We start from the raw sequence: 24,553 nt of genomic DNA on the forward strand, positions 1-24,553 counted from the left end.
TTCCTTTTACTGGGGAGTGGTATTAGAAACCAAGATCTGGATGCTAGGTATGCTCCTTGCTACTAGGCCCTCTTGGTGGACAGAGCTAGAAAATATATGTACGTATACTAATACACATATATACACCTATTTATCTATATCATCCATCTATCCATCTATAGTTATACTAAGCTAAACATAAGTTTATACTAATGGCACCAACTCTAATTCATTGTCACATAGATCATACTAGTCTCCCATTGTTTATCTGTAGCTTCCCGCTGCAACAGTGAGAAATTTAGTTCCCACCATTCATCATCTACTTACTGAACTGATTACAGTACATGAATATTACTATCAGAATTGTTAACCTGTACTCCCATGGGAAATAACTTTAGCAACTAGAATGTAGTGCTTGTATACAGTGTTTATGTACACTTTCTTTTTCTTTTAGTCTTGTCTAAAATACATCCCACTTGTTCATGGTATATAATTATCTTTATTCATTATTAGATTCTATTGGCTAGTATTTGTTGAGGAGTTTTGTAACTCTGATCATAGCAGATGTTAGCCTATAGTTTTCCTTTCTTATTATGTGTTTAGTCTGGTTTTAGTATTAAAGTAATACCTCGTAGAAAATTATGAAATGTTCTCATTGCTTCTGTCTTCTACAAGATATTGTGAAGAATTGATATCATTTCCTCCTTAAGTATTTGGTAGTGTTACTGAACCGAACTTGGACCACTCAACTGCTGCACAGTAAAGCCAATCTACTGACACAGGTTGTGGTGAAGGAAAGTATAGCATTTATTTGCAAGGCACCAAGCAAGAAGGAGGGGCATGCTCAAAAGACTCATTCCCTGATGGCTTTCAGGGAACGGTTTTTAAAGGAAACATTTGGGATGACTGCAGGGTCATTTGGGATGGCTGCAAGGTGCATGACTTCTTCTGATTGGTTGGTGGTGAGGTAACAGGGTGGTGTTTCAGGAATCTTAATCGTCAACCTTCTGGTTACAAGCAGTCTGGGATCGACATGCTTTTGGTCAGCATGTAGTCATAATCCTCCACCTAGGCAGGGGTCTTAGTTTATGCATTACAACTCAAGGATATGTGTCAAATTGTTATGTATGTTGCTTGAGGAGGAACTAGGACTCTGTTTTGTTGCTGAATCTTGTTTAAGCTATCATTACTTTTCTTGCTTAACTGCTTTTCCTTTTCTTCTGCATTCCCTTACTTCCCAAATTAGCAACTGCTTGAGTCTTCTCTTTGGAACTCAGGGAAGGCCTAGGAGACTAAAACCTTTTCCTACAAACAAGAAATGGGGAACACACAGGGGCTTTTGTGCCCAGGATGGCTCTGCAGGGTCGTGCTCGGTTTCAGTAGTATTCACCAGTGAAGCTATCTGGGCTTGGTACTTTCTCCTTTGGGAAGTTATTAATTATTGATTCAATTTCCTTAATAGATATAAGCTTGGCAGATGGTATATTTCTCCTTATATGAGTTTTGACACTTTGTATCTTTTTATAAATTGAAGTATAGTTTATTTACAATATTGTGTTAGTTTCAGGTATACAGCAAAGTGATTCAGTTACATATGTATATTTTTTTCAGATTATTCTCTATTATAGTCTATTACAAGATATTGAATATAGTTCCCTGTGCTATATAATAAATCATTGTTGCTTATCTATTTTATGTTTAGTAGTTTGTACCTGTTAATCCCAGACTCCTAATTTATCCACCCCCTACTCTCTTTCCACTTTGGTACCATAAGTTTGTTTTCTGTGTTTGTGAGTCCATTTCTGGTTCATATATAGATTCATTCGTATTATTTTTTAGATTCCATATATAAGTGATATATAATATTTGTCTTACTCTGACTTACTTCACTAAGTATAATATTCTCTAGATCCATCCATGTTGCTTCAGATAGCAATATTTCATTTATTTTTATGGCTGAGTAGTACTCCATTGTATATATGTGCCACATCTTCTTTATCTATTCATCTGTTGATGGACATTTAGGTTGCTCCCATGTCTTGGTTATTGTAAGTAGTGCTGCTATGAACATTGGGGTACATGTATCTTTTCAAATTAGAGTTTTCATCTTTTCCAGATATCTACCCAGGATTGGGATTGTTGGGTCATACGGTAGCTCTATTTTTAGTTTTTAAAAGAGCCTCCATACCATTCTACATAATGGTGGTACCAACTGACATTCCCACCAACAGTGTAGGAGGGTTCCCTTTTCTCCACACCCTCTCCAGCATTTATTATTTGTATACTTTTTGACGATAGTCATTCTGACTGGAGTGAGGTGATACCTCATTGTGGTTTTGATTTGCATTTCTCTAATAATTAGTGATGTTGAGCATCTTTTCATATGCCTTTTGGCCATCTGTATGTCTTCTTTGGAGAAATGTCTATATAGGTTTTCTGCCCAGTTTTTGGATTGGGTTGTTTTTTTGACATTGAGTTGTATGAGCTGTTTGTATATTTTTAATATTAACCCCTTGTCAGTTGCATCGTTTGCTAATATTTTCTTCCATTCCATAGGTTGTCTTTTTGTTTTGTTGATGGTTTCCTTTGCTGTGCAAAAATCTTTTAAATTTGATTAGGTTCCATTTGTTTATTTTTGCTTTTATTTCTTTTGCCTTGGGAGACTGACCTAAGAAAATCTTGCTACAATTTATATCAGAGAATGTTTTTCCTATGTTCTCTTCTAGGATTTTTATGGTGTCATGTCTTATATTTAGGTATTGAAACCATTTTGAGTTTATTTTTGTAAATGGTGTGAGGCAGTGTTCTAGTTTCATTGATTTACATGTAGCTGTTAAGCTTGCCCAGCACCAGTTATTGAAGAGACTGTCTTTTCTCCATTGTATATTCTTGCCCCTTTTGTCATAGATTAATTGACTGTAGGTGTTTGGGTGATACCTTGTTATCTTTTAAGGAATTCATCCATTTCATCTAAATGATCAAATTTATGGTCATGGAGTTATTCATAGTATTTCTTTATTATCCTTTTAAAGTCATAGGATCAATAGTGATGACCTCTAATTCATCTTTTAAATTGGTAACTATATCTATTCCTTTTATTCTTGGTTAGCTTGGCTAGAATTTTATCAATTTTATTGATTTTTTTTAAACTGGATTTGGTTTTGTTCTTTTTTTAATTTTCCTATTTTCAATTTCACTGATTTCTGCTCTAATTTTTATAATTTTATTTTTCTACTTTCTTTGGGTTTAAATTCCTTTTATTCTCTAGTTTTCTAAGGTGGAATGTTAGGTTTTTGAGTTTAGATTTTTTTTTTGTAATATATTCTTTGAATGCTACAAATTTTCCTCTAAGCCCTGTTGGTGTGGTGGTAAGGTGTTGGAGAGGGACAACCGTCTGTACTCTTTTGATTCATTCTCAGTGTTTTATTGAGCAGTTGTCTCTTCACAGGTGTTTTTTCAGTGGTACTGCTTTCCCCTACATTGCCCTTTGGTGAGACAGGAAGGCTAGAGGGGGCTGGAATGAGGAATGCCCTTCTGCCAACTGGGATATGGCTCTTAGAAAATCTTTTCCCTAGGAAAGCAGGTCTTTTGTTGTGGAGAACACTCTGGGAGTGTTTCAGGCTGATCACTGCTCCCCTCCCCCAGCTAGAGCCAGGAGAAGATCTCTTCAGGATCTTCACTCTGAGAACCGGGGTTGAGGGGAGGGAGAGTGCATTCCCTAGAGGTTAAATACATTAATTTGTAGAGGTTCCATAAGACTGTACTCTCAGGAGATTCTCACTCTCTTGCTACTTCTTTTTCAGCATCTAGAACTGTGTGGGTCCATTTATATGCAGTTTTTTCAATAAATACATACTACAGTACTATACAATTCACACTGTTGACTTGGCAGATGCAGAACTGCGGATACAGAGTGCCAGCCAACTGTAAAGTTATTTACAAATCTTTGCCCATTGGGTTGGCACCCCTTAACCCCCCACATTGTTTAAGGGTCAATTGTAATACTTTCCCAAATAAATTCCTTGTATTTGCTTCATGTTCACTTTAGTCTTATGTTTGTGGGAAGGATGCATTAATCTTCTGAAAGCTTAGGGAGGTTATAGAATATAGTCATAAAGAACTCCAGCTTTGGAGTCAAACACACCTGGTTTGAGTTCAGCCTTTCCTCTCATAGATATGTGATGCTATAGAAGTTACTTTACCTCTCTTAGCTTTCATTACATTATATTCTACATGGTAATGTTGGGGAGAGAGAAATTTTCCTCCACTCCTCTAGGTTCTTCTGGCTGGTCTAAGAATTAAATTGACATAAGACAGTTAACAGGAGAAAATCACACAAAAGGTTAATAACATGGATACATGGGAGAGAGGCCCAGGAAAACTGATAACTCACCAAAATGGCTGAAACCCTTACCTTAAATACCATCTTCAGCTAAAGACAAAAGAACAAAAGAAGATATTCTGGGTAGTGGTTTGGGACCACAAAGCGGAGGAAGGCAGTTCACATGCAGATGGAAAAGTAAATGTCTGGTAAACAAATGTTTGCTGTGCCACACAGAGAAGTGGCCTCTGATCTCTAGGCCCTGTTGCCACCTACCACACTTGGCCCATATTCTTTGCCTATATCTCTGGTGATAGCTCTATTCCAGGAATAGGCCCTCTACCTAAAATTCTTTTAGGCAGTTCTTTAGGCAGCGGAAAGGTCAAAGTTTATTACTGACTCTTTTGGGCCTTGAGTATTTTCAGCTCAAAATAATCCACATGCCGAAGAGACATTTTGAGGTGGCTAGTTTGGGTTCCTTAGAGTAATAATATTTACTCACAGATTGTTTTATTGATTTAAAAGGTAATGTAATCAATAACTTAGCACAATCCTGAACCTATATTAAGCCTTTTCCTCAAGAATATTCAATAAATAATGTCTAAACTCTTTATCCTGGTTTTCCAGATTCTTTTTCCCCATCATCCTTCATATAACCACATTATGCTTCACTCAAATTGAACTATTCATCATTTCCTAAGACTTAAAACTTTATGTCATTTCTATTTTTTATATCCTTTGTCCCACCTTGGATATCTTCAACCTACAATCTCCAAACGTTGAAATACTGTTCATTCTTCAAATTCTGGGTCAAATGCCACACTCCTTATTAACACTCCTCTGATTATGTGGTTTGAAAATCATAGTTTATCATTAAAAATCGATAGCACATTATAGCACATGTCCTGCTTTTGATTAAATATGAGAAAATTTGACAGAATCCATAAGAAACTAAATGCTTCATTTTAATATGTACTTTTACATGAAAGTAGTAAAGGCTCAATAAACATCTTCCTATGAATAGAATCAGTATCATCTAAAGATCTAGTTATACCTCTTTGACTAGTCTGTAGGGATCTAGAATCGTTGCCTTATTCATTCTTTTGGCTTAGGTTACAGAATATGTGAATAAACAACAAATTTTCCTCAGAAGAGCTCTAGGTAATAGTGAATGTGGCATAGAAAAGGGATACTTTTATAGACAACATGAAAGATCAAAAACATAAGGAGCTGTGAGAGAAGTTTTTGAAGACTGGAATGAGAAATTCTAGATAGACATGAGTTACTATGTACCAAGAGGGAAGACATGAGTGCCCATCAAAAAGTTAGAGTTATACTGAAATGTAAATTTTGAAACTTCAGCAGAGGCTCACTACCAGACAGAATAAAGGATTTATAAGTTCTGTTTTTAGTGATAAGAGTGATATAACCAGTAAGATTCCAAGTGCCATTAAATCATACAGATAACCCATATATATGAGATTTTCAGAAAATTTAAGTATTCTCCTTCAGACCTGCTTTGGAAGCTTCTATTGGGTGAGCACCATTTTCTTTCTTTCAATGATCTAGGGAGGGCTTGGTCACATACAGGCTCGGTCACAGCTGTCATTCATACATTTTTATTTATCCCATCCCCCACCCCGTGTATATGGCAAATTCTAGCTTTTGATGACAGAAAGGACCAGTTGAGAGAATGTATTTGACTCAGTTAAGTCATCTCTTCAATTGGGAAACTGAGCATACTACAGATAGCACTTTAGTAACATTTTTAGCTACATGGTAACTTGTCTTGAGTAACTTGTTCCTTCAAACAGAAAAATGAGAGAGAAGGAATTCATGAATAACGGTGTTCCCAAATCATAGGCAGTTTGAATAAATCTTTTTATTCATATTTTGCCCTTAGAGAACATACTGGTTTTAAAAGAACCCAACTGATTTATACCAGCTTGAATACAAAATTCAGCAGCAGTTACATATCATACTTTCTCAAGAGATCTCAGTACTCAGTTGATTAAAAACAGCTGCAACATTCAATTGCCATTGAAATGTTATTCAAAGGACAATTAAACCCAAAGTGTCCATATGTAGACCTTTGTTCTTTATCTCTTGCACAACTCACAGGCTGATACTGACTGACCTTCAAGCCATGTGTGCCAGGTACTTTAATCACAGTACTCAAAATGTTGGGAAGTCATTGACTAGGTTAAGTACCATTAAGTTTTTCTTAGGACCTATTAGAGGGAGAAAAGGAATTTGAGTTTAGTTCTTAGAGATGTCGGTTGTAGTGTGAGTGTGTGTGTAAAAATAGCAGTTATATAAGCACAGTCTTGAGTCCAAAGGGCATTTTTCCCAAACAAAACTTAGTAGATAATGATTAATCTAGCCATGCATGCTACATTTGTTAATGCAGACACTAATGTTCAGTGGTATGAAAATTTTTAATGAGAATAGTCTTCTCTGTAGAACATAGTCCTTGATAAAAGGAATGTAAAGTGGATATTCTCTTTGGTCTGTTTGCAAGGAGGTACTCCCACTTTCCTGGAAGACTTCTCAGGAAAGACTTCCCGGGAAAGTGGGAATACGTCTCCTCTTAGAATATGAACATGGGCTTGAACAGTCACATGGTGCTTACCCATAGGCTTATCCTTTTCCATCTGAGTGATATGTGGCAAGTCGCTAACCATTTTGCTTTCAAACTAGAGGAGGTGTTAGATATTTTAGTGCTAGTGATCAATATGTATCCAGTAGTAACTAAGAACAAGCTTGTAATATTCTCTAAATAAATAAATATCCAAACTCAATAATAGCAACCTTCAATAAGTGCTAGGAAAGAAGCAGAGCCTTTTTGTCAGAGAATAATGAGGGGACATTGTTTTAAGTGGTCATGAAGGGGCTCTGTGTAGAGGTGACATATAAACTGAGACCTGAATGACAAGAAGCAGTCCTGCAAATAACTTGTTAAAGAAAACTTTGAGGGAAGATTGTAGAGCTAGCGCAGAAGCCCTGAGGTAGTTTTCTCTTAGGAACTAAAAGAAGGCCATTGTATATAGGACACAATGAATGAGGGAGGGAGTGGTGCTAAGTAAAACTGGAGAGTTAAGGGCAAAGTCATTCAGGGTTTGTATGTCATGGTAAGGAGTTTAAATTTTATTCTTAGTGAATTTGAAAACCATTGAAGGTTTACATTGTTATACTAAAAAAGATCACTCTGGTACTTTGTATACAAAGTATACAAATGGATTGTTATGGGCTGGTGGGAATAGAAATGGGAGACCAATTTGAAGTCTATCATGGCAAGCCAGATAAGAGATGAGCCTGTACCAAAGTGTGACAGCAGGTATGGAGAAAAGTAGATGGATTCAGAAATACTTTAGAGGTTGTATCACCAGGATTTTCTGGTGGTTTATATGTATGTACATGTATGTGTATGTATGTGTGTAGAATATGAGAAAAAGGATAGAAAACAAAGATGACTCCAAATTTTCTGATTTGAGAAAGTAATTGAACGCTGATGTTGTTTTCTGAGATGAGTAAGTCTGGGAAAGGGGAAATCAAAAGTTTAGTGTTAACATCCTCTGTTTGAGATATTTGTGAGACATATAATAGATATTAAAATACAATACTGTGTATGTGTATTGAACCCAGGAGAAATGTGTAGGTTTGGAGACATATATTTATGCACTAATCTCCATATAATTAGTAATTGATACTGTGTAAATTATTGAAAACATCTAGAGAGAGTGTAGATAGGAAAGAGAAGAAAACCCAGAATCGTATCTTAAGGAACTGACATGATAGAGGTCTATCAGAGAAGGAGGAGCCAAAACAGAGGAGTAGCTAGTGAGATAGTCGAAAATCAGGCATATATGTGGTGAAAACTAAGGGAGTTTCCTTTAAGAAGGAAGAAGGAAGGAATGGTAAAATTTGTTGTAAGAAGCAAGGAATGGTAAAATTTGTTGAATGCTGCTGAGAGGTTAAGATGAAGACAGAACAATGTTCATTGCTTTGAGCAGCATAAAAGCCTTCAGTTAGCTTGATAAGGGCATTTTCAGTGAAATGATGGAGGTGGAAATCAGCTGGAAACAGGTTAAAGAGTAAATAAAGAACATCTGGTTAAAAAGCCGCCACAAGTTTGTTCTGTGATATAGCCTTTCTTCATCAAACAAATAGCAAAGATAACATGCAAAAACTGAAATAAAAAACATAGTTGTGCTTGACAGTAAAATAATTGTCCTCATGAGCAGAAATGGAATGGAGACACAAAGTGGAATGAGGCTAAGTCCACAGACCTATGAGAGCTGGGCTCCTGCAGGATAATGAAAAAATAAAGTCCTGCAGTTGAGAAATGTATATACCACAGCCAGTCATACCGCCTGTAGCCAAGACCTGAAGTGGGGCCCCTCACACTTGAAAAGATGCTAAGAAGCTTATTGTTGCCATTCTACCTGGGAATACTGCTTTATAAGAAGCTGTGGGTCTAGGGAATGGATAAAGACCAGGCAGTGAACCAAGATCTCCATTGGTATATTTATGGAATTTGAAATATTTTCAATATCACTGCAAGACTGGGAATTTTAAAAGATTATAAGAATGGTTCTGCATTGAAGGTCTGGTGGGCATGTGGAGGCATGAGATGTGTAACAAGAGAGAGGGATATAGAAAGGGAAAAACATAAACAACCTCTCATTCAAAATGAGTGTGTGTAAAAATAAGTCACAAATCACATGAAATAACCTAATGAAATCAATTTTATTAACTATTCAAAATAAGATAATAGAACGTATTGGTTGCATGCTCAAAGAGATAATATAGACATATCAATTGAAAAAGAAAAATAACTGATAATCAAAACAGAAATGAAACTGAAATAGGTAGTAATGAAAAATAGAAATCTTGATAATAAATATAATTATTGAAGTAAAACAAAACTAATTAGGTGGTTTAAACTGGTAGACTGGCTACAGTTGTGAAATCTAATTAGGTAGGTTAAACTGTAGATTGGATACAGCGACTTGGAAGAGAATACTGAAGAATTCACTCAGAATGCTGTTCAAAAAGACAAAGGGAAAAATATGAAAATATACATAAAATACATGTAGGTTAGATTGAGAGATCTCAACATATGTCTAAGAGAAGTCCGGAAAAAAATACAGTGTAAAGCAGTATTTGAAAATATAATAGTGAAAATTTTCCCAGAAATGAAGAAAAATATGAGTGTCCTTCAATTACTAAGTATCATAATTGAAGATGAACTGGTACCTAGAAGTATTGCAGTAAGACTGAAGAAAGACCATTAAGTGAAGGCTTAAAAAACTAACAGAAAGAAAATATAGATTAATTCCATACTCAGCTAAACTAACATACAAGCATGAAGGTAAAATGAAAACATTTTCAGATATTCAGCCCTACATCACTTAAAATGACATACTGAAACAAAATCACTTATAAAAGGTGAATATTAATAAATGGATAAAAAATATAGTTAGTAAATACTAAAATAAAGCTTATGCAGCAATATGCACATCACAAAGAGTAGAATGCAAGGAAATAAGCATTAATAGAAGAGACACTATATTAAGAGGAACAATCAACCTTATATATATTTATGACTTTAGATTTTGGAGTTTTGGATACAACACCAAAAGCACAAGCAGCAAAATAAAAGAAATAGGTAATTTGAACTTCATCAAAATAAAAACCTTTCTGCATCAAAGAACATTATCAAGAAAGTGAAAAAACATCATATAGAATGGGAGAAAATATTTGGAATTCGGATACGGGTCTAGAATCCAGAATATAGAAGAAACTCTTATAATTCAGTAACAAGAAAAAAGTAAAACAACCCCAATTTTAAAATGGGCAAAGACTAGAATAGGCATTTCTCCAAAGAAGATATACAGATGTCCAATAAGCACATGGAAAGATTCCTAACATCATTAGACAGAGAAATGCAAATCAAAACTACAATGAGATTCTACTTCATACCCACTAGGATGGCTATAACTAAAAAATGGAAAATAACAAGTGTTGGTGAAAATGTGAAGAAAACGAAACTCTCCTACATTGCTGATGGGAATGTAAAATGATTCAGCCACTGTGGAAATTAGCTTGACAGTTGATTTAGCAGTTAAACATAGAGATATCATCTGACCCAAGAATTCCATTCTCAGATGTATATACAAAAGAATTGAAAACAGATATTCGGACAAAAACCTGTACATGAATGTATAGAGTACCATTATTCACAAGAGCCAAAAGGTGGAAACAACCCAAATGTCTATTAGTGGATAAATGGATAAACTAAATGTGGTATATGCATACAAAGGACAATTATTCAGTCAAAAAAAGATTGAAGTACTGAGGCATGTTACAATGTGGATGAACCTCCAAAACTTTATGCTAAGTGAAAGAAGCCAGATAGAAAAGGCCACATATTGTATGATTCCATTTATATAAAACATCCAGAATAGGTAAATTCATAGATTCAGAAAACATACTAACATTTGTCAGGGACTTGGGGGAGGAGAGTGACTGCTTGATAGGTACAAGGTTTCCTTTTAGGTGATAAAAATGTTTTGGAACTAGATATTTCTGATAGTTGTATAACGTTTGGGTGTATTAAATGCTACTAAATTGTATGCTTTTAAATGATTAATTTTATGTTATAGAATTTTACCTCATTACAAAACAAAAAAGGAGACAAAATTTTCAGGAGAAATTGACAAACCCATAGTCAAAGTAGGATATTTTAACACATTTTTGCCCTAAAACTGATTGATCAAGGAGACAAAATATTAATAAGGATATAGGATATTTGAGCAACAAAATTATCAGGCTTGAATTAATGGATATGTATAGAATCATTCACCCAATAAAGGCAGAATATGCATTCTTTCTGAGTGGGACATTTAGAAAGATTGATGACTTACTAGGTTGCAAATAATTCCTGACACTTCCGAAATCAATATGAAGACCACCTTCTCTGAAAAAAATACAATGACAGTAGAAGTTAACTATAAAAAGATAGTTTAAAACTTCATATATTTGGACACTCAAAATTATACTCCTATATAACTCATAGTTTAAAGGGGAAAACACTTAGAAATGACAGAATATTGAGAAACAAATGGCATTGAAAGTACTACCTACCAAAACTTGTGGGCTTCAGATAAAGAGGCACTTAGAGGTATATATACAACTTTTAATGCATTTATTTAAACAAAGGATGAAAATTAATAAAGTTTTAATGTAAAGATATCATTTCTTCATTTATTTCTTTCAATGTCCTGAATATATTTATTTTGAAAATTCTTCCAAATTGTTCTATTAGTTTTATTTATTCAACATTGAATTAATATTCTTTTTTGTGTGTGGGAGGCCTCAATCATCTTCATGAACTTTAAAATTTTGAATTGCAGTCTATCTTTCATAATTATCTTTCTCTCTCTCAATCCCCCATTCCCGCCCCCAGCCACCCCATCCCCTCTATCCTCAACCCTGTTTATTTAGAAAATTTCCAATTGTCTTTATGTGCTTTTATGGACTACAGTCTAGAACCAGATCATATATTGGTAGTACAGGGCTCCTGCCCTATGATGATATTGGGGAGATCACAAAGAATAGTCAAAGTTATATGTGTGTTTTCCCTATCCCTAAGTACTCAACATTTAATAAATTATAGTCCTAGGGCTTCCCTGGTGGTCCGGTGTTTAAGACTGCGCGCTTCCACTGCAAGGGGCGCGGGTTTGATCCCTGGTGGGGGAACTAAGATCCCGCATGCCCGCAGCCAAAAAAAATAATAATAATTAAATAAAATAAATTATAGTCCTAGGCATCAGTCCATATGAGCATTTTTCACTTATATTAACAAGCAAGACAGCCCCAACATGGCCCCAAGTTTCAAGTAGGTAGGCTATTTCCATCCTAATTTGTGCTAAGACACTTACTCTATGGCATTCACAGGAGGCAACCAATTGTCCCCGCTGCTTTTGAACCCAAACCCCAGAAGTCCTGTAGTTTCAGTCTGACACCAATTTGCATTTCTATTCCATTTATTGTTCACAGAAAGATTAATCTTGTTTTTGATGTCAACTACAGTTGAATTTTTCTCTTTTTATATTCTAACTCTTATTGCTCTAGGTTCAACTAGAGAGGAAATGTTCAAAGTATGGACTTTCTAGAGCTATGTTGATTGTACCTCAGTCCATTTTTACATATATAAAATATGCAACAAATTAGCAATGACAACTTAATTTTTCTCTTTGCAAGTGGGGAGACAGACAGGTAAAATAATTACAAAAACTCCACTCTTCTATCTCCATATTTCTATGCAGTATATATTTATTGAATCGTTACTTTGCACCTAGTGCTGCATTAGATGTTTCAGGAAGCAGAGTAATATAACTGACATGACTCTGCCCTAAAAAGAGTTTATAGTTGAATAAAGACTGAAACAGGAATAAATCTGTCACAATTTCTATCCTCTTGGTTACAGAGTTTATGGTTATTGTTCTAAGGTGGTCCAAGGAAGAAGGGATCTAATACATTTCCCTCATACCATTCACCTGTAAAAAAAAAAAAAAAAGTCCTCTTTGAAGTGGCCCTTCTGAAAATTTTATCAGAAAAAATTAATTTCAATTATTTAAATATTATTTAGTTGTAACAAGTTACATTATCACAAGGAAAATATATTTTAGTCATATGAAGGCAGAGATGACAGTTTCCAAATACATTAAGTGTAAATATTTAGGACACATGTTGGGCACTTGTCTGAAGCCATCAACAAGTTTTTTGTTACTTGTAATCAGTAATTGGAAGTTTGTAAGTTTGAAGGGTAAAAATAGCATAACTGTCACAGAGCAAACTAAGTAGAATCTGGACTGAAACTAAAGTTGGAAATTACTTCTTTTTAAAAACATTTTGAGTTAGAAATGGCTTTACCTTTTCATGTTTAAAAAACGCAATACCAATTACTTCACAACCTTGTAGGGCAAAATCTAGTGTTGTCATTTTCTTCTTTGCAATAGTTAATAGGCCAATAATTTAATACCACTATTCTATCTTAAAAAGAAGTTTTCCCTGACTCCCAAACACAGGCTTTGACTCTCTTTTCTAGAATCAGATTATTTAGGTTAAAACCATTGCTCTATCACTTAACTAGCTGTATGACCTTATGAAGATTACTTAATCCATTTAGGTTTATTTTTCCTCATTTGTAAAAGAAGAATAATAAGAGTACCTTTCTCATACAGTTGTTGTGAAGATGAAATATAAAGTACTTAGCACAGTGTCTGGAAAGGGCTGAGAACTTAGTAAATATTAACAGTAATTGTTATTATTGTTAATTTATGCATGTAAATCTATCATTTTCCAAAATACTAAGCTCTTTCAGGGAAAGAATATTGTCTCCTATTTTGTTTGTTTTCCTTCAGTACCAAATAACAAAATACATAACATTATTACAACAGTGGCCTTAAACAAGATTAAGTGCTGCAAAATACATTACCTTACATGAAAATTACAGCAATTCTGTGAAGCCAGGTTTTAATATCCCTGTAATAAAGGGTAGAAACAACTGTGGTGCTTTCCAAGAATTTGGAAATCAGGTTGCCCTCTGAGAGATATGATAAGGAAAAAACACATTATGGACCGGAGAATAAAAATGAAGTCACCTTACAGAAACGTTGGTTCCTAGGACCTAGCAAGACTTAAAGAAAGGTATTAACCATAGTAAACATTTGCCTTTTGTGGACAGAGCACATCAGGCTGTCTTACTTCAGTGCCACCAAATATTCAAATCATCCAACTAACCACACATTCTCAAACGGGCTTCTGATTAGATTTTTACTCCCTTAATAGTGTGCCTCTAGAAGGATAATTCACTGAACATGCTCAGGCTCATATAAACATCTGGTTCCATTAACAATTCTCGGTATAAAGTAACGATGCCAATTTGTTACGTTGCCATCAGTCTTTTGAGAATTTCATAGTATCAGTAAGTCTTGGGCAATGAGCTGATTCAGTTTATTTACTTGTCCTCTTCTGAGATTTCCTCCTGGTAATTCCTTTAACTTTTCCTGTGCTGTTTCCTTCCATTTTCTGTAATATTCACATGATAAAGTTGTGACCCAAAGAGCTTTTGATTCTTCAAGAAACCACAGATAATTAATAGTAGAACTCAAATTAGAATCCAGTTGACTCTCAATTCTGAGTTATTTGGAGGATGAATCAAAGAGGAACAATTGAATATATTTTATTCAGTTCTCCATGTCTAGGTTATATATAAGTCTAGGATTTTTGTGCCCAATTTTAGACACTATCTTGACACATTCTAAACCCCTTCAATCTCTCAAATATGTATTGCTATTGATGAAACGAACTTGAATTGATTAGGTGACTTGCCCAAGTACACACAGAATTAATAGTAGATTAGGAATTAGAATCCAGACCACCAGACTCTCACAATTTGAACACTTTTCTTTGTACTATGAGGTACCATTTCAAAAATCTTAGGATGATACTCTCACTAGATAGAATAACTACACTTTGAAATCATGCGGCTTATTTTGGGGGTTATTTGAATGCATACTAATCTAATGCAGGATCTCTTCCAACCCTGAATGAAATCATGGAAGGGTGGACAACTAAAGTACTGCTTATAGAAGTCTGCAGGAAAGGTCTACAGCAAAGGAGTTCAGTGATTAAAGGGGAGTAAGAAGAGGAAGGAGCACTGGAAAGAAAAACAGTAGACAAGGGAGCAAAAGTTTTTAATAAAATTTATAATTAGATGGCCTACATTTATTAAGCGCTGAGTTCTGCCCATGCATGCATGAATAAGTACTTGTTTTTATAATCACAATATTCTTACTATTATATAAATCATTCATAAAAAGGAGTGCAAGGATTGTCTACAGGAGAGCCAAATGATGAGACTTCTTCAGTTTGGAAAGACTGAGTGAGATTCAAATGTCTGATTAAAATCTGTAGAATCAAGACAAAGAGTGCTAGAACTAGAGGGTTCTTTTGCTTAGAAAGAGGTACATTTAGGGCAAAGCAGGAAATCTTACTTTACCAAAGATGTACACTTATGTAAGTTATTTCAAAAGTGATTCAAATTGAGATAATGCCTGAACTACTCACCTCATAGGTTATTATAAGTGAGCACGTGTTTTTAGTACTCTGCAGGTAACTGCACATGTAAAAGGGATGGCACATATGTGGCATTCCCCCTTCTTGTGATAGATACACCTTCCTATTGAGCTGAGGTCAAGCTTCACAATCCTTCGCACCCAGGTATTACAAGCAGCCACAATATCATGTGAGGGAACTTGTTCTATTAATTTATGCAATGAATTCCTCCAAGGCAAGGAGTATGTCTTACTTTTGCCTGAAACATGGTTCTCAAATCATTTGCTCAATGAAAACACTTGGGATAATATCAAGGAAATTATTTGAATGAATCTTAAAGTAAGTCTCTTCAATCTCTATATTCTTGCCCACCATTCTGTAGATACCTTTCCTTTCTTCATAAAGAAAATTGAGGCAAATGGCAATGAAGTTACACAATTTCCTGATCCCATATCCTATAAGTTTATTTATAGCTGTACCTGCCATCAAATAATTCCCTCCAATCTCAGTAGAAGAGGTGATCTTTCTGTTTATTGCCTCTTCCTTTGGTCTTGTTTTTATCCCTTCCTATCTTCTTCATAATAGTAATCTTGATCCTTCAGTTATTTTCTCTGCCTCATGCGTTTACAACCTCTTCTTTTTTATTTACACTCTTTCCAAAATTTAACTATGCTCAAAGTCTCCCATTAAAACAAAACACATTAAAAGCTCAAGCCTCTCCCAATATTTTGCCTGCACTAGTTACTGCTGTCTCACCTCTTCGTAACCAATATCCTCATAAGAATATTGTACACTCTGCTTTCTTCAAGTGGGATTGATAAATGGGTTCCAAGAGTTACATGGACCCCTTGAAATGGAGAACATTTTTAATGTGTATGTGTGCATATGCATCTTTCTGGCAAGAAGGTCCATAGCCTTCATGAAATTGTCAAGGGCTCTCATTCTTCATCCTACTGCAATCAGGCTTTTGCTTGCACTCAGGTTTCTGCCCCTCTCATACCACTGAAACTTTCATCACAAAGGTCACCGGAGACCCATAATTGACATACTCCTTTCAATTGTTATCTTATTTGAGCTTGTGGCAGCTTTTTACTCTACTCAACACTTTGCTGTTTTTGAAACACTATCCACTTGTATTTTCAAATGAACTTTTCCCTCCCGTTTCTCCTGATATTATCATAACTCCTTCTCAATCTATTTTTCAGGTTCATGTTTTTGGTGCTTATTTGTAGCTGACCCTTCTTGGGTTACCTGTAAGACAGACACATGCCATTTTCCTGACTATTTCCCCTCATTCATAGCCCCAACTGCACCCCCTTGTCAAAGCATGTCATCCCACAGCCCCTGATAAATGAGGAGCAGGTATATGATTCCAAACAATGACCTCAGCTGACTGGATCAGAGTTGACATATGGGTAAATTTAAGCCGATTAAAACCTCTTTTCTTGAGAATTAATAGCTTTTCAAATCATAGTTAACATGTATAGAGAATAGTGCACACATCCCAAGTGTTTACTTGATGAATTTTCACATTTGTGTAACAGAACATTAGCAACAACTCAAAAGCTGTCTTTTTACCCACTGCCAGTCACAATTCCTTGCCACCCCTCCAAAGACAAATGCCATTTCAATTTCTAACATTATAGATTGGTTTTATCTATTTTTGAATTTTCTATAACTAAATAAATATCTCTTTGGTGTTTGCCCTGTTTCACTTGGTATTATGTCTGTGAGATTCCATGTTCTGTAACTGAACTTCTTTAATTTTCATTGATGCAGTGTTTTCTACTGTTTGATAAATATGCCAAAACGTATCCATTCTACTGTTGACATTTGGGTTGCTTCCAGTTTGGAGCTATCATGAAGAATGTTTCTCTGGACATTCTGTACATATCTATTTGTGCACACATATACACTATTCAATTTTATACACATTTAGGAGTATAATTATGGGGCTATCGGAAAAGTATATGTTCAGTTTTAAGAGATGTTGCTGAAGAGTTTTGTAAAGTGGATGTATCAGTTTGCTTTCCTACCAGCATTATAGGAGAATTTTGGTTGCTCCACACCATTACTAATACTTTATATTGTCCGATGTTTTCATTTTAGCCTTTCCTCTGTAAGCCTAGTAGGATATCATTATGGTTTTAAATTTCCCTGATTATAAAGTAAATTAATCTCATTTTCATTTGTTTATCCTTTTGCATAAGTCTTTTGCTCATTTTTTTATTGACTTATTCATCTTTTTTTGTAAAGACTTGTAGGAATTCTTTTAATATTATAGATATGAGTTCTTTGTTGATTATACGTATTACAACTGTCTTTTCCCATTGTGTGGTTTGACTTTTCCCTTTCTTTATGGTGTATTTTGGTTAATGTAAGTCCTCAATTTTAATATAGTCCAATTAATCAAGTTTTTATTTTAGAGATATTCATGTCCGCTTTATGAGCCCTTTCCTTATTCCCAAATCATGAAAATATTCTCCTATGACAACTTTTAGAAATTCAATTATTTTACCTTAATAAAATAATCTTCAATCAACCTGGGGTTGAGTTTTACATGTAATATGAAGTAAGAGTCAGTTCATTATTTTCACATGGCTATCCAGTGATCTGGCACCATTTATTCCAAAGATTATCATTTTCCCATGATCTTTTATGCCACCTTTGTCATTAAACAAGTGCCCTTATATGTGAAGGATTATTTCTGGATTTCTCTCCTGTTCCATTTGTCTATTTAATATCCTTGTGCTTACACCACAGTGTCTAACTGACTATAAGTTTATAATGAGTCTTAACATTTCGTAATGTGATTCCACCATCTTTATTCTTCTTTATGATGTTCTGCCTATTTTGCCCTTTGCATTTCTGTAAATAATTGAGAATGAGAGTGTCAAATTCCACAGGAATCCTACTGGAGTTTTTATAAAGAAAACATTGAAACTATACATAAATTTTAGGAGAATCAGCAACTTGACAATACTGAGTATTCAAATCCATGAATATAATTTGTCCCTCCACTTACTGTTGTTTTTAAATTTTTCCCTCAGTAATGTTTTAGAGTTTTCTGTGCAGAGGTCTTTCTAATTTTTTATTGGACTTATTCTTAGTTATTTGGTGCCTCGATGTTATCATAAATGGCATTGTTTTAAAATTGTTATTTTCTTATTACCTGTTGCTGTTATATAGAAACACAATTATTTTTCTTGTGTTGATAATGTATCTTAAAAGACCTTGCCAAATTCACCTATTAAATCTGATACTTATCTGTTGATTTCTTCAGTTTTTCTATGTATGTACTCCTGTTTTCTGCAAATAATGTTAGTTTTATTTCTTCCCATTTCAGTCTCTACAGCTTTTGTTTTTCAATGCCTTACTGCACTGGCCAAGAACTTTAGCACAATTTTAAATGGAGGTGTTTATACTTGGTTTTCTTGTGTCATTACTGATCTCAACAGGAAAACTTAGAATAGTTCAAAATTAAGTGTGATGTTTGTTGTAACTTTCTGTAAATATCCTTTATCAGATTAAGCCAGTTCCCTACTATTTCACTTTGCTGATGGACATTACTCAACATTGGATTTTATCAATTACTTTTTGAATACATCTTTCGAGATACATATTTGACTTCGGTTTATGTGGGAAGTGACTTTGATTCATTTAAAAATTTGGTTTTTAATTTTTATTATTATTTTTTTCCAGTATGTCCTTGTTGGCTATCAGTTTTAAATATAGCAGTGTGTACATGTCAATCCCAAACTCCCAATATAACCCTCCCCCCACCCTCCCCCCCCCGTAACCATAAGTTCATTCTCTAAGTCTGTGAGTCTGTTTCTGTTTCGTAAATAAGTTCATTTGTATCATTTTAAAAAATATTTATTTATTTATTTGGCTGCATTGGGTCTTAGTTGTGGCACACAGGATCTTCATTGGTGGCACGTGGGATCTCTCCAGTTATGGCGCACAGGCTCTAGAGCGCATGAGTTCAGTAGTTGCAGCTCACGGGCTTAGTTGTCCCATGGCATGTGGGATCTTAGTTCCTTGACCAGGCATTGAACCTGTGTCTCCTGCATTGGAAGGTGGATTCTTAACCACTGGACCTCCAGGGAAGCCCCATTTGTATAAATTTTTTTTAGATTCCGCATATAAGCAATATCATATGATATTTGTCTTTCTCTGTCTGATTTACTTCACTTAGTATGATAATCTCCAGCTCCATCCGTGTTGCTGCAAATGGCATTATTTCATTCTTTTTAATGGCTGAGTAATATTCCATTGTATGTATATACCATATCTTCTTTATCTGTTCATCTGTTGATGGGAATGTAAATTGGTGCAGCCACTATGGAGAACAGAATGGAGGTTGCTTAAAAAACATATGATCCAGCAATCCCACTCCTGGTCATATATCTGGAGAAAAACATGATTTGAAATGATACATGAACCCCAGTGTTCATTGAAGCACTGTTTACAATACCCAAATGAATGTTTGATTCATTTTGGATGTTAAACTAACCTTATATTAATATTTCTGGAATAGATCCAAATAGATGATATATTACCCTTTTTATATATCACTAGATTCAGTTTGGTAATATTTTGTGGTTTTACACACATGCAGACAAGAAAGGTAAGCTTGTAATTTTATTTTCCTATGATATCATTTTCATATTCTACTAGCAAAGTTAAACTGGCCTCCTAAAATGAAGTGAGTAGTATCCCCTCTTTTTCTCTTCTAAGAGTTTATATAATATTGGTTTTAATTTTACCTTAAATGTTTAATAGAATTCACTAGTGAAATTCTGTGAGCCTAGAATTGTTTTCATAAGAAGCTTTTAAAATCTGGATTCAATGTCTTTATTTTAGATGTATGTCTCTTCAGAACATTTATTTATTCTTGTGTCAGTTTCTTTCAGTGGTGTTTTCCCAGGAATTTGTCTCTTTCGTTTATGTTTACCAATTTTAGGTATAATCTAGGACAGTGATTTTAAGGAAAAATGGGAAACCAAGACAAGTAAAAATGTAAAGTGATGCTGTTTAATGTGTGATGATGCTGGTCATCACTTGTAAACAAACCATCAGGAGGCACAGAAAATTGTCAACAAACTTGTTCACTTATGCAGGACATTTCTAGAAGTGTTTGAAGGAGAAATTGCAGCTTAAAGTATTGTATGGAGTGGAAGAAGGAGAATAATTTATCTGCTCAGACCCTCTCAATTCCTATTGTTCAAGGGCTTTGTATGTAGAGGAACAACCTGCACTTTGAAACTACATTGTCTGACCCCTGTGCAGTAAGCTAGATCCTCTGTTGAAAAGTCTGATATTTCATCCAAAATATAGAAGTGGAGAGTGTTTCAACACAGGCAGTATTCCAGCCCAGAGGGACACAAAATGATGCTGTTGAGAGACTGACAAGTTGCCCAAGGTTTGTGCTCAGCACTTTAGTATATTCTGATAATATTTGTCTTTCAATTGGAGTATGTATTTCACTTAAATTTAATGTAATTACTACTGTATTTGGGTTTATTTACTTTATTACTATTGGTTTTCTAATGATAAAAATAATTATTTTGAATTAATCATTTCGTTTTTTCACTTTACTCCTTTATTAGACTGCAAGTTATACATTCTTTTCCTGTTCTTTTGGTGGTACCCAGGAGATTACAGTATGCATCCTTAGCTTACTTTAGTGTAATATAAATTAGTATATTTACCACTTTCTGGACCATGAAAGGATTTTAGAGCACTATAAATCAGTTTTCCTTTTCCTCTTGTGCTATTTGGTGTACTTTAATACATATATATGCTTTATATGATATACGCCACATATAACATATATATCATATGATCAGTATTCATTTATATTTACCCACATATTTACTCTTTTCTTTGCTCTTTATTACTTCTTGTTTCTCAACACTTCCATATAGGATTAACTTTTTTTTCTGCTTAAAGAACTCACTTTAACCTTTCCTTTAGTGCAGGTCTGCTGATAAGTTCTCTCAGTTTTATTAGTCTAAAAATATCTTTAATTTGTCTTCATTCATGAAGGATATTTTCCCCAGGTGTGGAATTCTGGGTTGGAAGTTATTTTCTTTAGTCAATTTGGAGATAACTTCTATTGTTTCTGTTGAGCATTCAGCTATCATTTAAAAAATATTTTATTATTTATTTTGATTTTTTCACTTTATTTCAATTTATTTTACTGCTCTTTTAGTTTCTTTGAATGAAAGCCTAAATATTTATTTCATATAAAGCAATATATATGTATACATTTAGAAATGAAAAGGAATGGTGAAATCACAATCAATATAACAAAGTAGAGGAGAAGAAGAAAGAAAACAAATACAAAAATAAATGTATCTATATCTGTCTATTCTTCCATCTATGTATCTATATATCTATGAACCATCTATATCAATAATTGCCCTTTAGAAGACTTGGACACAGACTGAACTTCCAAAAATAAAATATAGCTATGTGATGATGAAAAGAAACACAACTAAATCCAAAAAGGTTAAAATGACTGACATTTCAGAAATAAGAACACACAGGCCAAGAAAACAGTAACGATAAATCAGATGTCACAATGTTAATATGAAGCAAACTAGAATTTAAAATATATTTAAGGAGGAAAGAGACCTACTTCATATTGATAAACAATATACCAGGTCTGTGTAATAGTCATGACTTCTATACATCTTTTAACAAAACTTTAAAGTATAGAAAGCAAAAAACAATAGAAATAAAAAAATAAATGGACAAATCCACACTTGAATTATAAGCCAGTATATAGAGTTATTTGAATATTGTAACTAACAAAATTCTTTTAAAAAATATATAAACTGTATGCTCAACAGAAAAACAAATATTCTATTCAAATACTTGATACACTTCCAAAACTTTTCCATGTAATTTGGCCACAAGACTTTGCAACATTTTTGCTCCAAAGCAGAAGTCACACAGGACACATTTGTGAATCATGATGCAGTAAAATTAGAAATGAAGAACCCAAACCAATCTACACATTAGGGATTTTAAAAAAAATCTACACTCTCATTTCTAAATAAGTTTCATGTTGAAGATGCACGCAAACTAAATTTACTATGTAGAAGTAAACAACAGTGAAAACACAACCTATCAAAACTGTGGAGAAATGTTGGCTCTCCCGACTGCTCTCACTGATACACACCAAGTCACTACTAACAGTTTGAGAAATTTTTTAGCTGTTATTTCTTCAAATACTACTTGTGCTTTATCTCTCTTTAATCTTTGTGTGATGTCAGTTACATAAATGGTTGGTTTTTTCGCTCTTTTTCATGTGTTTCAGCTCTTTTCTGTTTTCCATGCTTTTGTTCTCCATATTTCAGAGTATATATTTTCTTATGTGCTATCTTCAAGTTAATCTAATTATCTCTTCAGCTGTGTTGAATCTGTTAAACCTGTTCGTTGAGATTTAATTTCAGTTATTGTATTTTTTCAGTTTTAAATTTCCTATTCTAGTATTTTTCATGTTGGTAGTCCTCTGCCAATAATTTCAATCTTCTTACTCAATTTCTTGGATATATTAATCAAATTTCATTTAAAACAGTGGTTGGCAAACTTATTGTAAAGGACACATACTAAGTATTTTCAGCTTTGATGGACATATGATCTCTGTTGCAATTACTTAACTGTGCCATTTTAGCATGAAAATGACTACAGACACTATGTAAACAAATGAGCATGGTTATTTTCCAATGAAAGTTACTTACAAAATCAGGCAGCAGTCTGGATTTGTTCTATAGGCCATAGTGTGTGGAGACATATTTTAAAGCCTTCAATATCATATCTGGATCATCTATCAGTCTACTTCTATTGTATTTGGTCATTTTATTATCATGTTTAGGCCTTGTTATTTTGATAGATAATCTGACACTGTATGTAATAGTTTGTGGAGGTACTTTGGGGTTCTGCTTGATATTATCTTCCACAAGAAATGATTTATTCTTGCTTCTCACAGGGATTTGAGGGTAGATCAGCTTAATCCAATCAGGGATGGAGGTGATTAAAAGTTAGATTCTAGTCTTTGTGAACATTGGCCTTTGTTGTAGGTTATCCTTTATACCTAAGGTGTAATTTATCAGCATCTCATTTGAAAGCCTGCAGTGTTTTCTATGTTTCCTCCTCTTTGGTGAGCCCTGGACTCCAGTGCTTCTCCTGCAACCCCAAGACATACCTGAAATGTCTGGTCAGCTTCTCAATTGATTAGCTGCCATTTTCAAATCAGCAAATCAGTAGAAAAGCAGATGCAAATGGTGGACTCTCCTCTATGGACTTCCTTTCTGTCTAGAATCTTAGTTCCACAAGTTATTGCTGCCTTGGTATCTCTCCAGCCTTGGTATCTCTCCAGTGGGTTCAAACAAATATTTCTATGTGTAAATATATGTGTATGTGTGTTTTGTCTATCAATCACAGCAGGAGGTTTGATCTGAAACAAACCAATGAGGCATTGCCTTAAGTTGAAACTTGAGTTTTTGTTGGATACTTGAATTTGGAAGTGATCCAAGTCCAGTATTGGGGTATTGTATATGTTTCATATGTGTGTGTGAAAGCAGAAAATTCAGGAGATACTAATGAAGCCAGCATTCAGAGAGACAGGAGACTGCAGCCTTGGAGAGCAGAGAAAGAAACCCTAGTACCTAATAGGTTTCCAGTTATCATCCCTTATGATGTTTGGCTAAGATTTTAGTTCTGCATTATCACTGTATCCTTATAACAAAAACCTCTCCTATCTTGTTGACTTTGGGAGGGATCCTGCCTTTGCAAGCAAATTATCACTAATGTGTTTCCCCTGAAATGTTGGATTTTGGCAGGGTTTCATTCTTACCACACTTTTTTTCTTTATCCAAATGTTCTTCCTGAGTATTCACTCCCATGGTGTCAGTTGCCACACATATGCTTATGACTAAAAAGTCTCTATATTGAGCTAAGGCTTATATCCTAAGCTTCAACTGTCTATTGCTTTTCTCCCCCTGGATGCTCCAGAGTTACCTCAAACTCATCACATCTAAAGTCTTGTCATCCTCTCTTTTGCTCTGTTTATAATGAACAGCTCACAGATGACTGAACATAGCATATTTTTTC

Source organism: Aethalodelphis obliquidens, unplaced genomic scaffold (assembly GCF_003676395.1).
Source record: "Aethalodelphis obliquidens isolate GAN/ISIS:26980383/991018 unplaced genomic scaffold, ASM367639v1 scaffold77, whole genome shotgun sequence".
Taxonomy (NCBI): Eukaryota; Metazoa; Chordata; class Mammalia; order Artiodactyla; family Delphinidae; genus Aethalodelphis; species Aethalodelphis obliquidens.